We start from the raw sequence: 15,325 nt of genomic DNA, 5'->3' as shown, positions 1-15,325 counted from the left end.
GCACTTGCACTAACAAAGAAAATTAACCTCCCCTAACCCCTTCCTACAACCTCCTTCGACATGAGCACCCGCATAATAGCGCACGTGCCCGTGTAAGAACTTGAGTGCTCATGTAAGAACTGTAGCACCCGCATGGATGCGCAAGTGCCTGCATTGAAATGCAAGCACCTGTGCTAAAGATTTCCCCTCCCTTTGAAAACCTCTTCTAACCACCCCATCCTGGCGAGTGGCCATGCTATTCACTAGCGCTCACGCTAACCCATTTGTACGCGCATTGAAATGATGATAGCGTGTGTGCCTCACCAATTCTAGGCTCCATTCTAAGCCCTAATTCTACCCCTACCCTAAAAAATTCAAAAGGGGGGATAGTCCTACATACTGGTGGTCCATAGCTAGTGGGTTTGTCATATCGTCGGATCCTCTCGGCATGATGATCATGTGTAGGAATGCGATCCATCTCTCTTTCTCTCCTTCTAGGCTTTGATTGGCTCCAAGGCTTGTGTGTAACAATGACTCCTCATTGGGCCCTTTGTGGCTTATATGGGCCCCCTCGAGGGTCCATTTCCTTCACGGTCACACATCTTCTACTTTCTCTTCTAGATTTTCTACATCTACGTCCACTTTCTCTTTCACTTATCTCCTCCAATCAAATTCTTTCTTCTTTATTTCGAGAATTTTTAGTCAATTTTCTTTCAAACAAATTCTCGAGGGGGCATACACCTCCCACACTTTACATTGGGGCATCTATTTATTTTTCTTCTATCTTTTACCCATCACCAAATTTGCCACTGTGTAAAAGAGGGGCAAAATGTAGACACTTAAAAGATAATTATTTTAATTATTTTAAAAGTCCTGACATAGTTAATTTATTAATCATGCCAATTTTTAATTCTCCTCAATATTAATTAATTATAATTAATATTGTCACTATAGCCTAGTGATTGAATAAATCAATCCCCTTTTATTCTTCTAAAAATCCTCAATATTAAATCTCCTCAAATTTCTCCACTTAACTAATTAATTTCAATTAATTAGTTAATCTAAGTGATTCCTACAAATCACCTTTTTCCTAATCCATCATTAACCTAATAAATTCTTCTAGAAACTCCCTAAGCTCACTTAGCATTATTCTTGTAATTTTTAATTCCCTCCAATCATTCTCTCTCCTAGTCAAATCCTCCTACAAATCTTATCTACCCTAATCCTAATGAGTTGCTAGTGGCTGATCATCATGATTAGCCACAAAGTCAACTCCTTGTCCCTTCCATCCAACCACTCTCCTTAAATGCTCTTTTACTAGGTGAATGTGAGATTTTCAAAATCTCACATTCCTCTAGGCATCTCATCTTCCAAGGAATTTTTAATTCCTCCTTATTCCTCCAATCCCCATGAGCATCCCTTTTGAAGAATTTTTAATTCTTCCTTTCCATCCCTCAAGAAATATCCTATCCCTTGCTCTTCTCAAGGCACATTGGGAAGTCTTCCCAATGAACCTTGGGGAGTGTGGAGACAAGAAATGGCTTAAAGGCATATCTCTTGGTCTTCACACCTCCTCTTGGGCCTTGTGTGGGCTCACAAGGAATCTTGACCCTCCATCTTGGGTCAATCCTAGCCCTTCATTTCTCCTCCTCTCTCCCTATAAATTGAGGACTCCATCCCCTCACATTTCATCTCCAATTTTAGCAAATTCATGCTGCTAGTTTGTGCCTAGAAAACCATTTTTGCACCCTTATCATGCCAAAGTTACTTCTCATCCATACTTAGCCATATTATCCATCTCATCCTTCAAATCCATCACATCCATTTGTGCACAATGTTGGAGAGCCAACCACATCAAGCAATCTAGGAGCAAATCAACAACATGTTGGAGGCATTTGGGTGCACTTCAACTTCATCCAAGCTCCATCCGAGGGAGAAGGTAAGGATTTGCAAGGTATAAACATTGTCTTCATGTTTTTATATGTTTTAGTGTTTTGTTTGTGTACTAACCATCTAAATTCACCTTGCTTCTTTTCACCATCTTCAACTCTTCTCAGCATAAGTTTGCGTTGCTTCTTCTAGGGGCTTAAGTTGGTCAGATGCATCAACAACCAATTGACCAAGTTTGCTAATAGGAGTTGTCAGATGCCCTATAGCAGTTTTTGGTAGTAGACTTCTTGGAATATTCACAACATTCTGAATGGTTTCTACTTCCATTCTTTGTTCTTTAAGTATCTTCTTGTGTGCTCTAGATTGCATGACAGTTACAATCTTCATCATTTCAGATGTACTCATATTATCAACAATTATAGGCCCTGAGATGCCTAATGAGTCATCATTATCTTCATTAGTTTGCTGAATGACTAATGTTTTTACTGGTTCAGAAGATGTAACTTTATCAATCTTCTCTTTCTCTTGTCCTATCTCCATCTCCTATTCAGAAATCTATGTATCAACCTTTTCAACAGATTCCTTTTGAGTGGCCTATGAGACTAGTGGGAGTTGGGGTTTCACTAGTTGTTCCTTGGCAGGTGGAACATCCACTCCTTTTTGAGTTGTTGGTTTCTCAACTTTAGTAACTTGTGAGTCTAAAATTCTTAGTGGTTGCATATTAGGTGCGGTTACATCACTAGATAAATCCATTGTATCCTAAATATCATCAACAAGTATGACTTGTTTGGAAATAGTGTGATCCTTCTTCTTTTTAGGATAGACAACATCGGCCTGTACAATAGCTTCCTCATCCATTTCAGGTCGATCAACAGTCTCTTGCTCATCCTTAGAAGAATGTATAAGCTTTTGCATTCATTGAATATTATGAGCAATCTGATGAGTCTTAGTTTCAACAAGTTCCACCTTTCCACTAAGTAGCTTCAAAATTCTTTACTTAAACACAAAATGAACTTTATACTTATAAACCAATTCATTCAACTCATCCTTTGATAAATCAGAAAAATATTGTACAAATACATCATCAATTATTTATTTTTCCTTATTCACAACTTCCTCCCATTTATTCAAAAGAATAGTATATAAGGAATCATAAATATCTTTTTCAAGATTATTAGGTAATCTATTGTAATGACACAAATAACCGATTACCTGTTGAACAATTTTTTCCTTCTGATCTTCATTGAAAGAATCAAAATGATCTTTTACATTGTCAAATATGTTTCTCCCTAATGTCTTTACCATTCTCTCAAAGGTAGTCTCAGGCTTGTAAGTTAAGACATCAATAGGCACTTTTGTCTTTGGCACTTCCTTTATAGATTTGGCCACTTTACCAGTTGCTTTCATTTTCTTTAGTTCCTCCTCACTAGCACTACCTTCAGATTATGATTGGAGAATTAATTTTTGACCTTTTTTCTTTGATGTGGTCTCCTTATTTGCATATACTTTAGGTTCTAGTTTCTTTTTGGTTTGGACACTTTGTGTCACTATTGTACTTTTTATCATCGGAGGTGCTTGCTCAGCCTTCTTCATCTTACCTTTGCCACTTATGGTTGGAACACTACTGGTTTCATCTTTTGTAGTTTGATCTTCAATTGTATCCAATTTTGCCTTCTTTTTATCCACTGGAGATGCCAACAGGTTATTGGCATAACCGATTAATAAGTCATAGTTGACTTCATAGCTCATGTCTTCCATTTCTTCTTCTCTAGGCTCAATAGCCTCCATCAAACAAAAATCTTTGGTAACTGTAAAAATAATGTCCTTTGCGAAGTGTTTCACTACATCCTCAAGCAATCTTACTCTCATACTCATTTTCTTATGAAATTCATTGAAATATTTATGCATTGTAGCAGAGAAGGTGTTCCTCACAACCTTGATGTTGTTCTTAATCTAGGCAGATATCGGTAGATCCTTAGACCATTCAAGATTACCAATTCCTGGTAGGAAATTCTAGAAATAAAAGAACAGACTGATTAAGAATTGACCAAATTTAAACTTTTGGGTGCTATCCTTCTTGATAGGCTGAAGATTCAACAATAATTGGCTCCTTATGGCCTCACATAGGTCATAATTAACATTTTTAGATATCATTTTATAAGTAGTATGCCTTCTGCAGATGGAACACTATTCATTCTACTAGAATAGAATATCTAGTAGCCTATAACCATAGCTGCCAACTTAACCACTGAGTCCTTGATGTTACTGATAGAAAAAGAACACCCATCGGAGGTTGATCTAGTTAGAGTGTTTACTATCTCTTTTGAAATTTGCCTCAACTTAGGTACTTCACCGGTTGAGTAAAAACTAGTTACATCTTGAATAGATTCCTTAGTTATAGTATGCATCCTTTCTAAATACATGTTTTCCCCATGAACTCGACTCAAAATAATTTGGATATTTTCCTCTTCAAAATCTTCAAGAAAATAAGTTTCATTATGAAATCCTTTCTCATTAACCCTAATATACTTAGGTTGAATCTTTTTGTTTTCATCGCAAAGGGATTTCAACTGAGAATATATTGACAATGATCCTAAATCCTCAATCTTACATCAATATAGCTGGAAAAATCTCCTTTCACTATGAAACCACTAGGAACTTGTGATAAAGCAGTATAAGACACAATTAATTTCACTTTTACAACTTCCATAGATTCAAATGTGATCATCAATTTCTCTATTGGTTTAGAATATGATGCCATTTCCGATAGACAAGATTTGAAGTAGTATTTTTCAAAGAAATACCTTATTTTACGTAGGCTTCCTCGTTTACCAGTTGAATACTCAAGTGCACACCAGTTTTGTCTTCTCTATCCTTCAAATCAACTTGATCATGCAAATCACAATACAACTGCAACTAAAATCAGCTAACAATCCTTTCTTAGCTCTGCAAGTGCTAAAAAATTCTCTCTTGAATACATTAGGGTAAAATTAACAAAGTGAAACTCACTTTTAACCTTTTTACCTACTACATTAAATGCTCACCTGTTAGGGTTATAAACCCTAATTACACTGCTTAATGATGCATACAATATTAACAGGTGTAAAACCAATGGATAACCGATTTACAAAATTTATCAAAATTTCATGCATTCAAATTCTTTTACCACTCATTCTTTTCAAGGGGTCCAGAAGTAGATTTTACCGTTATGCTCCCCTTAGCCATATTGAAAGGCTTAGTTCATCGGTGCAGGACTTTCCACACTGGGTGAAGGATTAGTTTCTTCTCTAGATGAATCATCACTCTTCTTTTTCCATATTTGATTCATTTCTTCTCTGGTTTCCTCAATATTAACTTCTTGCTTTCATTTCTGATCATTAGAATGATTGACCGGTTTGTTCTTTCTGGATCTGCAAAAATTTTCCATGTGTCCTAGTTTATGACAATGATAACATGCCATTCTAGATGATATCCAAGGTCATGCATTGCCTCGTCTAGTTCTCCTTTTTCAATTCATAGCCACATGACCAAACTTGTTACAAATGGTGCAAATGACATTCGTTACCTTTTCCATCTCAAATGGACTAAACCAATTGTCGTAGGGTCTCTGCCAGTTCATGTTACCCCAATTATCATAATTTATCATCCAGTTGCCTTTTGGTCTTGGATGCACATGTGGTACTAGATTATTTGCTCCATATCTACATTCAACTGATATATGTCCATACATTTTGCATGTAAAGCAATGACCTTCAAATTTCTTGGACACATACCTAGAATTTGTATTGTAGCTTGCATTTCCATTAGGTTTGTTTCTACAAACATTTGTAGTGTGACCAGGTTTATGGTAAACAAAACAAATAGGTTTAAAGACATTCTTACCAGTAGGCTTTTATCCTTAGGAGCATATTTGTTCTTATTAGTGTTGCTCTTGGTACCAGAAGATTCTCCTTTTTCAGATGTGTTAAAACCAAGTCCATAAATATCACCTTTCATTCTTTGTGATTGAATTTTCTCATCTAGCAAGGTAGAACTTTTGTTGAAATTTTCCAGTTTACCATTCACTTCAGTGAGTTGTCTGGTAAGATCCTCATTATGTTTTGACAGGTTCTCTCTCAGAGATGATACCAATTCAAGATCTAGTTGTAAGTTCTCTTTTTCTTCTTTCTCTACATTCAAATGCTCATGCAAAGTAGAATTCTCTCATTTAATATTGGAAATATCATGATCTCTTTCCTTGATAAGATCTTCAATAGTACTCTTGGCTTCTAGTTCCTGATTTATGCAAATAGTAAGGCTCTCTAGCTCTCTCCTCAGATTTAGCTTTTCACCATTCAGTTTTTCAACTTCCTTAGCTAAAGCATCAATATTGGCCTCATCTAAAGAACTATTATTAGATATTTCTAATAGTTGTTCAGTTAGCTCTCTTCTTTTGTCTTGAGAAGCTTTCAGTTTGATCCTGAGGGTTTCAAGCTCATTCCTACTAGCCTCAAGCTCTCTAGCCATCTCAAAGTAGCTCATATACCCCATGGTAGCTTTAGGGTTTCCTTCCAAGTGATTAGGATTTAAATAATTTAGGCTCTAATAATAATTGATGGACTTGTAAAGCACTGAGAGGGGGGGTGAATCAGTGACACCAAAAACAATACTACTTTATATACTGACTGATAGATATACTTAACAAGTTTGTTAACCAATATGCATGCAATAAAAAATGATATAACAACATCCACAATAAGTAAAACATCCACCATAACACAAGTGTTTATATGTGGAAAACCCAAATAGGTAAAAACCATGGTGAGATGGGACTCACAAGTTAACTATCTGCGGTAATAGATAACTGACCAGTTAAGGTCCACAAAAGTTTCTCTGCTAGGAGCGAATCCTGTTAAAGATCCCAAAGATTAGTTAAAAGCTATACCCTGTAAAAGGTAGTACCCTATTAGGAGTAACCTTGGTAGAGGATTTTAAAACCCAAACTAATGGATCACCTTGTTAAAGGATTTGTACAATGAAGCTTTTTAGAGCTTACCTGGTTAGGGGATTTGAATTCTGTTGTAATTGTTAGAAAACAATAGGTGGTGTGATCTAGTAGTAGCATAATTTTCGTGTATAGATCCTCTTCTGTGCACTCAAAACTACATTACCAACATACTTTGCAACTTAACATTTATGCCTTCGCTCAAATCATCTCATAACATATCTCCTTCGCTCATACAAAAATAATTCATTGTGATGTCAATATATATATACATTTAGATTTCATGTCGGCCTCTAAAAATCATAACACTATTTCCTAGGTGCAGTGTATCAGGTCAAAAAATCATAACTCATCACAAAATACCACCAAAATTGTTGGAGTGGATAACTCATCATATAATCAATGAATACTGGTTAGAACAACAATATAAACTATTTATCCTTTGATGCTCATATGATAATTTATGCTAGATCTTTAGGTTGATGCCAAGTTATGTATATTCACTTGTTGTCTCCATGTATATATCCGTTGTCACCATGTACCAGTTAGATATAAACCTCTAGTATATCGGTTGTAATATAAACAACTTTGAAGTCACACCAGTAGACAATATGAATATATGTGTGTGTATGTGTTACATCAATGACAACATATGATGAATTTATTCATTGCAATCATCATCAAGTCAATAATGCCTACTCCAATAAGTGGTTGTTTGGCATGAAGTCTTTCAGTTTAGGGTAACCTATGTTGATGAAGAGTGTCAACATGGAGATTGTGCTTTGGTATAGCCTATAGAGATAAGGGAAATCAAAGGTAAGTTTCTTGTTGGAATAACTCATGCTGATGAAAGGAACTAAAGGCATCAAATTGTCACTGGGATAGGTTTTGAAGGCAAAGTAGAGGCAACAAGTCAACCCGATAGTTAGATCTACACTGATGGAGATTAGAGAAATTGACTTCATGATAACTATGGTGATGAACATGAGGGTAGAAAAATCCAAATGACAGAGTTGATTGGCATAAGTGTTTAGCTATAAACCTGATATGTATACATAACATGAAGGCTAGTCACAACATGGAAATCAACAGATCTATGTAGCCTGATTGTCCACATGGATTCTAACTAACAGTGACCATCTAACTTGGATAAAGAATGTGAAGACATGTGGCTCCCTGGTGGATAGAAAAAATCAGATTTGCAAAGTTAGTGCATCAAATGGAGATTGTTGTAGATTTTTTTAGGGTAGATCAACAGAGGATAGAGGTGCATTAATGGTGAACCTTTTATAGGTGATTGTATAGCTTGAGATGATCAATTAAGATAGAACCAAATTTGTGAAACAAATTGAGTTTGCCAAATATAGAAAATCAAGTACAGTGAATAGTTTGTGAACAAAGGAGACGTGTTCAGTGTAGGTAATCCAATTTGATATAGTGGAGATCATCGACAACTCAATATAGAGTCATTCAATGCAGGTGTTCAATCCAAGAAGGGAGATCAAATCTGATTCATGCAATATCTTTGAGGACAAGAATGAAATAATTTTTCAATTCCATTTGGAGGGAAATCTTACAGATATAGAGCTGATTGAATGGAGAGGCATTTTATGAGATTTGACATCGTTTGTTGAGGCAGCTGAGATGGGAGAACTGTGTAGACAAGTGGAAGAACTAACATAGAGTGGTTTAACATTCTGGTTGAGGTGTATGATGATGTGGCAAATGGAACCTCCACAATGATAGTTGGTATAGTTGATGAATGTAGCCATGAAGAATAGTGGGGTGTGACTCAAAAGTGTAGGGTTGATGAACAAGATAAGTGTGTTGTAACTGAATGATCGTATGGGTGTTGATGTACAGAAAGAGGAAGACAAATTGGAGTGCATGTGAAGTGTGACTATGTGTGCCAAAGAGGAGAGGATAGAGAGTGGTGTGTAGTGGTTGTAGAAGTAAACCTAAGGAAAGAAACAAAAATCAAAGTGTGTAGAGGCAAGGCAGAAAGGCAAAGGAGGAGAAGTGATTTGAGTAGAAAACAAAGAGTTATCTATAGAGACAAGGAGAAGTGAATAACAATAGACAGTTGTGAGGGTGTGGTCGTAGATAAAAAAGATAAAGAGAAGATCATAGTAGAGAAATAAAAAAGAGGGCAAAAGTGTGTGCAGACCAATGAGTGAGAGATAGAGTGCAATATAGACAAGTGACTAGAAACAAAGAGTACCAAAGATCAGAAAAAAGAGTGCAATAGAGGTCAGTGACCAAAAAGGGAAGAGTCAAGGTAAAGTGGAATGCTGAAGGTGAACAAGAAAGTAGAGCAGAACAAAGAGTATTGAGTAGAAAGAAGAAAGATAAGAGGAAACCAGTAAGGTGTTACAGAATATCATTTGTAACAAGGTACTTTTTATGTATTTGAATATACCTTTATTGTAATCTATGAATGGTTTCTCAAAGCTAGGGGTTGGTGCTCCATGGGTTGGTTCCCTAAAGCTAGGTGTTAGTGCTCCTTTGAGTTGGTGCCCATAAACTATAGGGGTTGATGCTCCTTGGGTTGGTGCCCTAAATGTTGTAATCAGTTTTACTTGTGAGGCTAGATTGGAGAAGTAGACTCCAACAACATTTCTCATCAAGGTTTTTCCCCACTGTGGGTTTTCCTCGTATGCACTTGTGTTATGGGTTGCCTCTTATGTGTGTGTGTTCTTATGTGATTAATACCTCTTCTCATTTTTTCATGATTATTGATATTATAGCTTAGATCTTGTAGGAGTCAAAGTTTTTATTGATTACCACCGATGCACCCCCCTCTCAGTGGTTCATTGTGTTCATAGAATAAGTGCAATAGTTGTGAAAAAAATAATAATAAATTTGATCAATAATTTGTAGTAGAGGAAAGGAAGGAGATGTATAGAACAAGCTGATGCACATTAAAATAAAGGCAGTCCATATATAAGGTTGTCTAGATAATATAAGAAATGAGGATCCAATAACAAACTCACAACTAGCTATGAAAAGATTATGATGAGATCAAATATATGCAAATAATACTGAATGGTCTCAGGGACTACAAATAGTTTGGTGGTTGTAGCATAATCATAAGGACATATAGAAGAAAATTCAAAAGAGATGTTACATGTCTTCCTCCAATCAAGATACATGCATTGGTTCAAGGAAAATATGTTTGTGGTTCAGGGGGAGCATACCTTCTTTTATTTTTTCATCGTTGAACCTCATGTGCAATCTCAGGGGGAGATTTGATTTTTTTTCCAAGCAGTATTGGCACTACTTTTCTATTTTAATAATGGTTCATCTAGTGGACTCTACAAAGAACATCAATTGATAGGCATTGTCCAAGATGAACATTTTTCAAAAGGAGAAGAGTGAAAGGCAGTAGTGGTGCACACAATCAAATGATTCAAACAAGAAGAGTGATGAGAAGTATTTAGGTTGGTATTAGAAGTCATATGGTAGCCATCCCCTTTTCCATTAATGTCAAAGGGGGTGAGTGATGATTGGTGTTGACATCAATGCCAAAGAGGGAGATTGTGGGAATTGAAGTTGTCATTGATGTCAACATGTGTGTGTGCAAGGCTGAGAAGCTGCAAAAAATGAAGATTAGACTAGTTAGAGATGCAGATGATATTCACACCCACTACATGGTGATGCAGTGATATGTAGAGAAAGAAGTGTTGTAGGTTGTAGATCGGGATAGTTATACCAATCAAGTGTTGTGAAAGTGATAACTTCTCAAGTGGTCATATTGGAATAGCTGGTCGATACCAAATCATGTGGAGGAAATGGCTATCGGCATAAGTCATGCAGATGCTGGGTTGTGAGGAGTCTCTTTTATATTTTGTCAGATCGGGATAATAATATCGATCACAATGTAAGTGGAACTTATCGGGTTAGCTAACAAAGGAAACATAATGAGTTTGTGTTATGACGATAGAGTAAACTACTTTGACATCATTGTGTCAAAATAACCTATGCCAACTAGGAGATCAAGGGTGTGTTTCAGAATAGCTACTGAAGGTGGGATGACTAGTTTACTCTATGTCAATAGACCAAACTATTATGACTTATTGCTTATCGGGATACCTTATACTGATAAAGCCACCATCAAGATCAAATACAAGATTAGGACAACTATTTTGATGGAGGAGAATGAAGAGAAGACTCCCTAGTAAGGTCATTGGAGTAACCATGTCGATGTAGGTTCAATTTGAGTCATTGGGATAAGTTGTTTTGATAGGTTAGTGTCCAAGTGCTAAGTCAATAGTGTAGGTTGTTCTGATGAAGGTTCTCATCAGAGTAACCTATGTCGATTTAGTTTATCACCGCGAAACTTGTTTTTGGAATACCTATGTAGATAAAGGTGAGATGACTGTATGTCATCGGTATAACTTGTTCAATCGATCTTAGACATTTTTCTATGTTGATAGTTATACCTACTTTGATAAGTGGTTGTTTGGCGTGAATTATTTCAGTTTGGGGTAACCTATACCAATGGAGAGTGTAAAGATGGAGATTAAGCTTTGAGATAGCCTATGGCAATAAGGGAAATGAAAGGTGAGTTTCTCATCAGAATAACTTATGCCGCCAAAAGGAACTAAAGGCATCAAGTGGATGTCAAGATAGGTTTTGAAGGTGGAGTAGAGGCAAAAAGTCAACCCGATAGTTAAATCTATACCAATGGATCTTTGAGAAACTAAATACAGGATAACTATGTTGATAAACATGAATGTAGAAAAAATCCAGTGACAGAGTTGATTAGCATAAGTGTGTAGCTGTAAACCCAATATGTTTGCATAAAATGAAGGTTAATCACAACATGGAAATCGACCGATCTGTGCAGCCCAATTATCCACATGGATTATGATCGACCATGATCATTTGACTTAGACAAATAATGTGAAGATATGTGGCTCCCTGGTGGATAGAATAAATAAGATTTCCAGATTTAGTGCATCAGATAGAGATTGTTGTTTATTTCTTCAGGGTAGGTCGATAGAGGATAGAGATGCATTAATGGAAGACCTATTACAGGGCTTGAGTGATCAATTAAGGAAAAACCAAATCTATGAAATGGATTGAGTTTGTCAAATATAGAAAATCAAGTACAGTGAATAGTGTGTGAACAAAGGAGACATGTTTAGTGCAGGTAATCCAATCTATTATAGTGGAGATCATCGCCAACTCACTATAGAGTCATTCAATGTAGGTGTTCAGTCTAATAAGGGAGATCAAATTTGATTCATGCCAGATCTCTAAGGACAAGAATGAATTAATTTTTAAATTTCATTTGGAGGCAAATCTTGTAGATATAGAGCTGACCGAATGGAGAGGCATTTGTTGAGATTTGAAAATGGTTATTGAGGCAACTGAGATGGGAGAGCTATGTGGACAAGTGGTAGAACTGACAGAGAGTGATCTAACATTCTAGCTAAGGTGTATGATGATGTGGCATGTGGAACCGCCATAATGACAATTTGTGTAGTTGATGAATGTAGCCATGAATAATAGTAGGGTGTGAATTAGAAGTGTAGGGATGGTGAAGATAAGTGTGCTATGATTGAATGACCATATGGGTGTTGATCTACATAAAGAGGAACAAATTGGAGATGTAGAAGATAGAGAGCAAAAGAAGAATAAGTTATCTACTACTAAGAAAGTGGAGTGTAAGTGATGTGTGACTGTGTGTGCCAAAGAGATAAGGAAAGAGACGGGTGTATAGTGGTTGTAGAAGTAAACCTAAGGAAAGCAACAAAAACTAGAGTGTGTAGAGCCAAGGTAGAAAGGTAGAGGAGGATAAGTGATTTGAGAAGAAAACAAAGAGTTGTCTACAAAGACAAAGAGAAGTGAACAACAACAGATGGTTGTGAGGGTATGGTCATAGAGAAAAAAGATAAAAAGCAAAATAGAGTAGAGAAATAAAAAGGGGGGAAAAAGTGTATGCAGACCAGTGAGTGAGAGATAGAGGGAAGCATAGACAAGCAACTAGAAACAAAGATTAGCAGATATCAAAAAAAGAGTGTAGCAGAGGTCAGTGACCAAAAAGGGAAGAGTCAAGGTATAGTAGAATGTTGAAGGTGAATAGGAAAGTAGAGCAGAACAAAGAGCAGAGAGAAGAAAGATAAGAGGAAACTAGTAAGGTGTTACAAAATATTATATGAAACAAGGTACTTTATATGTATTTAAATTTACCTTCATTGTAATCTCTGAGTGGGTGCTCAAATCTAGGGGTTGGTGCCCTAAATATAGGGGTCGTACTCCTTTGGTTTGGTGCCCATAAACTGTAGGGGTCACTAGTACATTCGGAGCTGATTTTCGACGGCTGTTTGTCGGATTTGAGATGAATTTTTGTCGGAGTGCCAACAAAATCAACCATCGAAAACTCGGCATCGGATTGGTCGATGATGCCATACTCGTCGGAAATATGACAATCCAATGGACTCTGCCAATGCTGTATGTCTACCGATTACATCATCGATTGAAAGCTTGGTAGTCATCGTAATTCTGATGATGATAATTTTTATAAAAAAAAATAATTATTATCGATGTTGGCGTTTCCTTCCTTCGATGGCTCTTTTATATCGATGAGACATTGCTAGGTCTCACCAATAGCTTTTGAATTTAGATTGATGAGACCCAGCAATGTCTCATCGATATAAAAGAGCCATCAAAGGAAGGAAATGCTGATGAATTCTAGAAAGGACTCACCGAAGATAATAAATTCATTGACAAAAGATATCAAAGAAAGCAGAGAGGGTCTTCATCGATGGGAAAAGTTCTCGAGGAAATAATACTATTGGTGCAGCATAAAAAGGACCCACCGAAAGGAGCATTTTCATCGAAAGAATAATATTGATTAGACAAAAGGAAGCTATATTGATAAGAGATATCGATGAGGATATAGGTTTCAAGGAGGTTAAAAGGCATGTTCTTGATATGTGTGGTTTTGCTGATGTAACTTTATCGGTGAGATAATAGACTCATTCATCGACGGGGCATAGTGATATCGATGAAAGAAGTATTTCGATGGAAAAATAAAGGAGCACATTGAAGCCCAAGGTTTCTTTGAAATAAGACCTGATGGATATTAGATATGTTTCAATGAGGAGACAACCATACTGACTGAATATAGTATTTTGATGAAGGGAAAAAATACTTGATCGAAGTAATATTCGAAACAAAAGTATTATCGATAGAAACAAAGAGATCGATGGACTAAAGAAACAAATGATCGAAAGACATATCCTCATCGAAATGATTATTGATTTTTGCAAAAATCAGAAACAAATCCCATGAAAGGTCACATCGCCATTAAATTTGAACGTGTGCCTGAGTGACCATTGTCCAAAATGGCCATTACTAACTGATTAAATACGCCATAAGTAGTGGATCAACATCAAAGTACACAACATTAAGGAATTCACAGGCGACGAGTTGAAAGTAGGAATTGGGCAAATTGACAGATAAAGCTCAGTAATTCCAAATAAGTTGTTTGCACACAAACCTCTTTTTTAAAATTCAAATGGAATCATCATCTAAAACTAATAAGACTAGAAAGGGAAAAGAACCTATCGCTACAGAAGAAAAACCTAAAAGACAAAAAAAGGGAAGGGCGTTCTTTGGCCCAGGACCTGATTGACCAGTGTCCATCATCTAGTTTGAGGTCCAAGAAGATTAGAGCTAATGAGGAAGGCCTGGAGAACCAGTTTGAGGATCTTGGAGACATATGGATAGAATTGATAGGGTATGAATTATTCATATATGGGTACAATGGAAGAGTTGCCCCTCAACCTATCAACAATTTATGGTGATTGAACTTAGGAAGGTTAGCTATGGCTAATGTATTCATGAATGTGGAGCTCATGAAGGCATTGGCAAATAATTATGACCCTAAAACTAGGACCATATATAACTACATGGGTGAGCCAATTCTTGCAATCAAAAAGGAGGTTATTGACACCGTGTTCGAGTTGAATTGGGGATTTGAAGAATTGATTGACCTCAAGAAGTTAACAAGTGAATATTTTAACCTAGAGCACATTTACAAAACATGGAAACTCCCTATACATAGACCTAGGAATGCAGGGTCCTTAGTGCCATTACGTCAGGATGACAAAGCTCCCTATGATGTCAACTCTTTCCATCCATATTTCAAGTATACCTATTACTGTGTTGCCCAAGTGCTAGGGATAAAAGCCCATCCTTTGATGGGTATTGCAGCCATGGTCATTTGTGCCGATTTGCAGTCTAAGGACCCCTGCTTCTTTGATTTTTCTGCTTATTTGGTTGAGGTTTTGAATCATGGGTTAGAAAAGTTAAAGGGGGATGTCATCAATGTTCATTTCAAGCATTATTCCTTACTTATGCATATGCTATTATATGTGGGACAAGATGAAGTGTTATGTGTCAGGACATATGACAATGCTAGGATGAGAAAACCAGTGCAACCATGGGTTTTTTCATGGG

The sequence above is a fragment of the Cryptomeria japonica genome, chromosome 7 (assembly GCF_030272615.1).
Source record: "Cryptomeria japonica chromosome 7, Sugi_1.0, whole genome shotgun sequence".
NCBI lineage: Eukaryota > Viridiplantae > Streptophyta > Pinopsida > Cupressales > Cupressaceae > Cryptomeria > Cryptomeria japonica.
Note: the sequence above shows the minus strand (reverse complement) of the source record.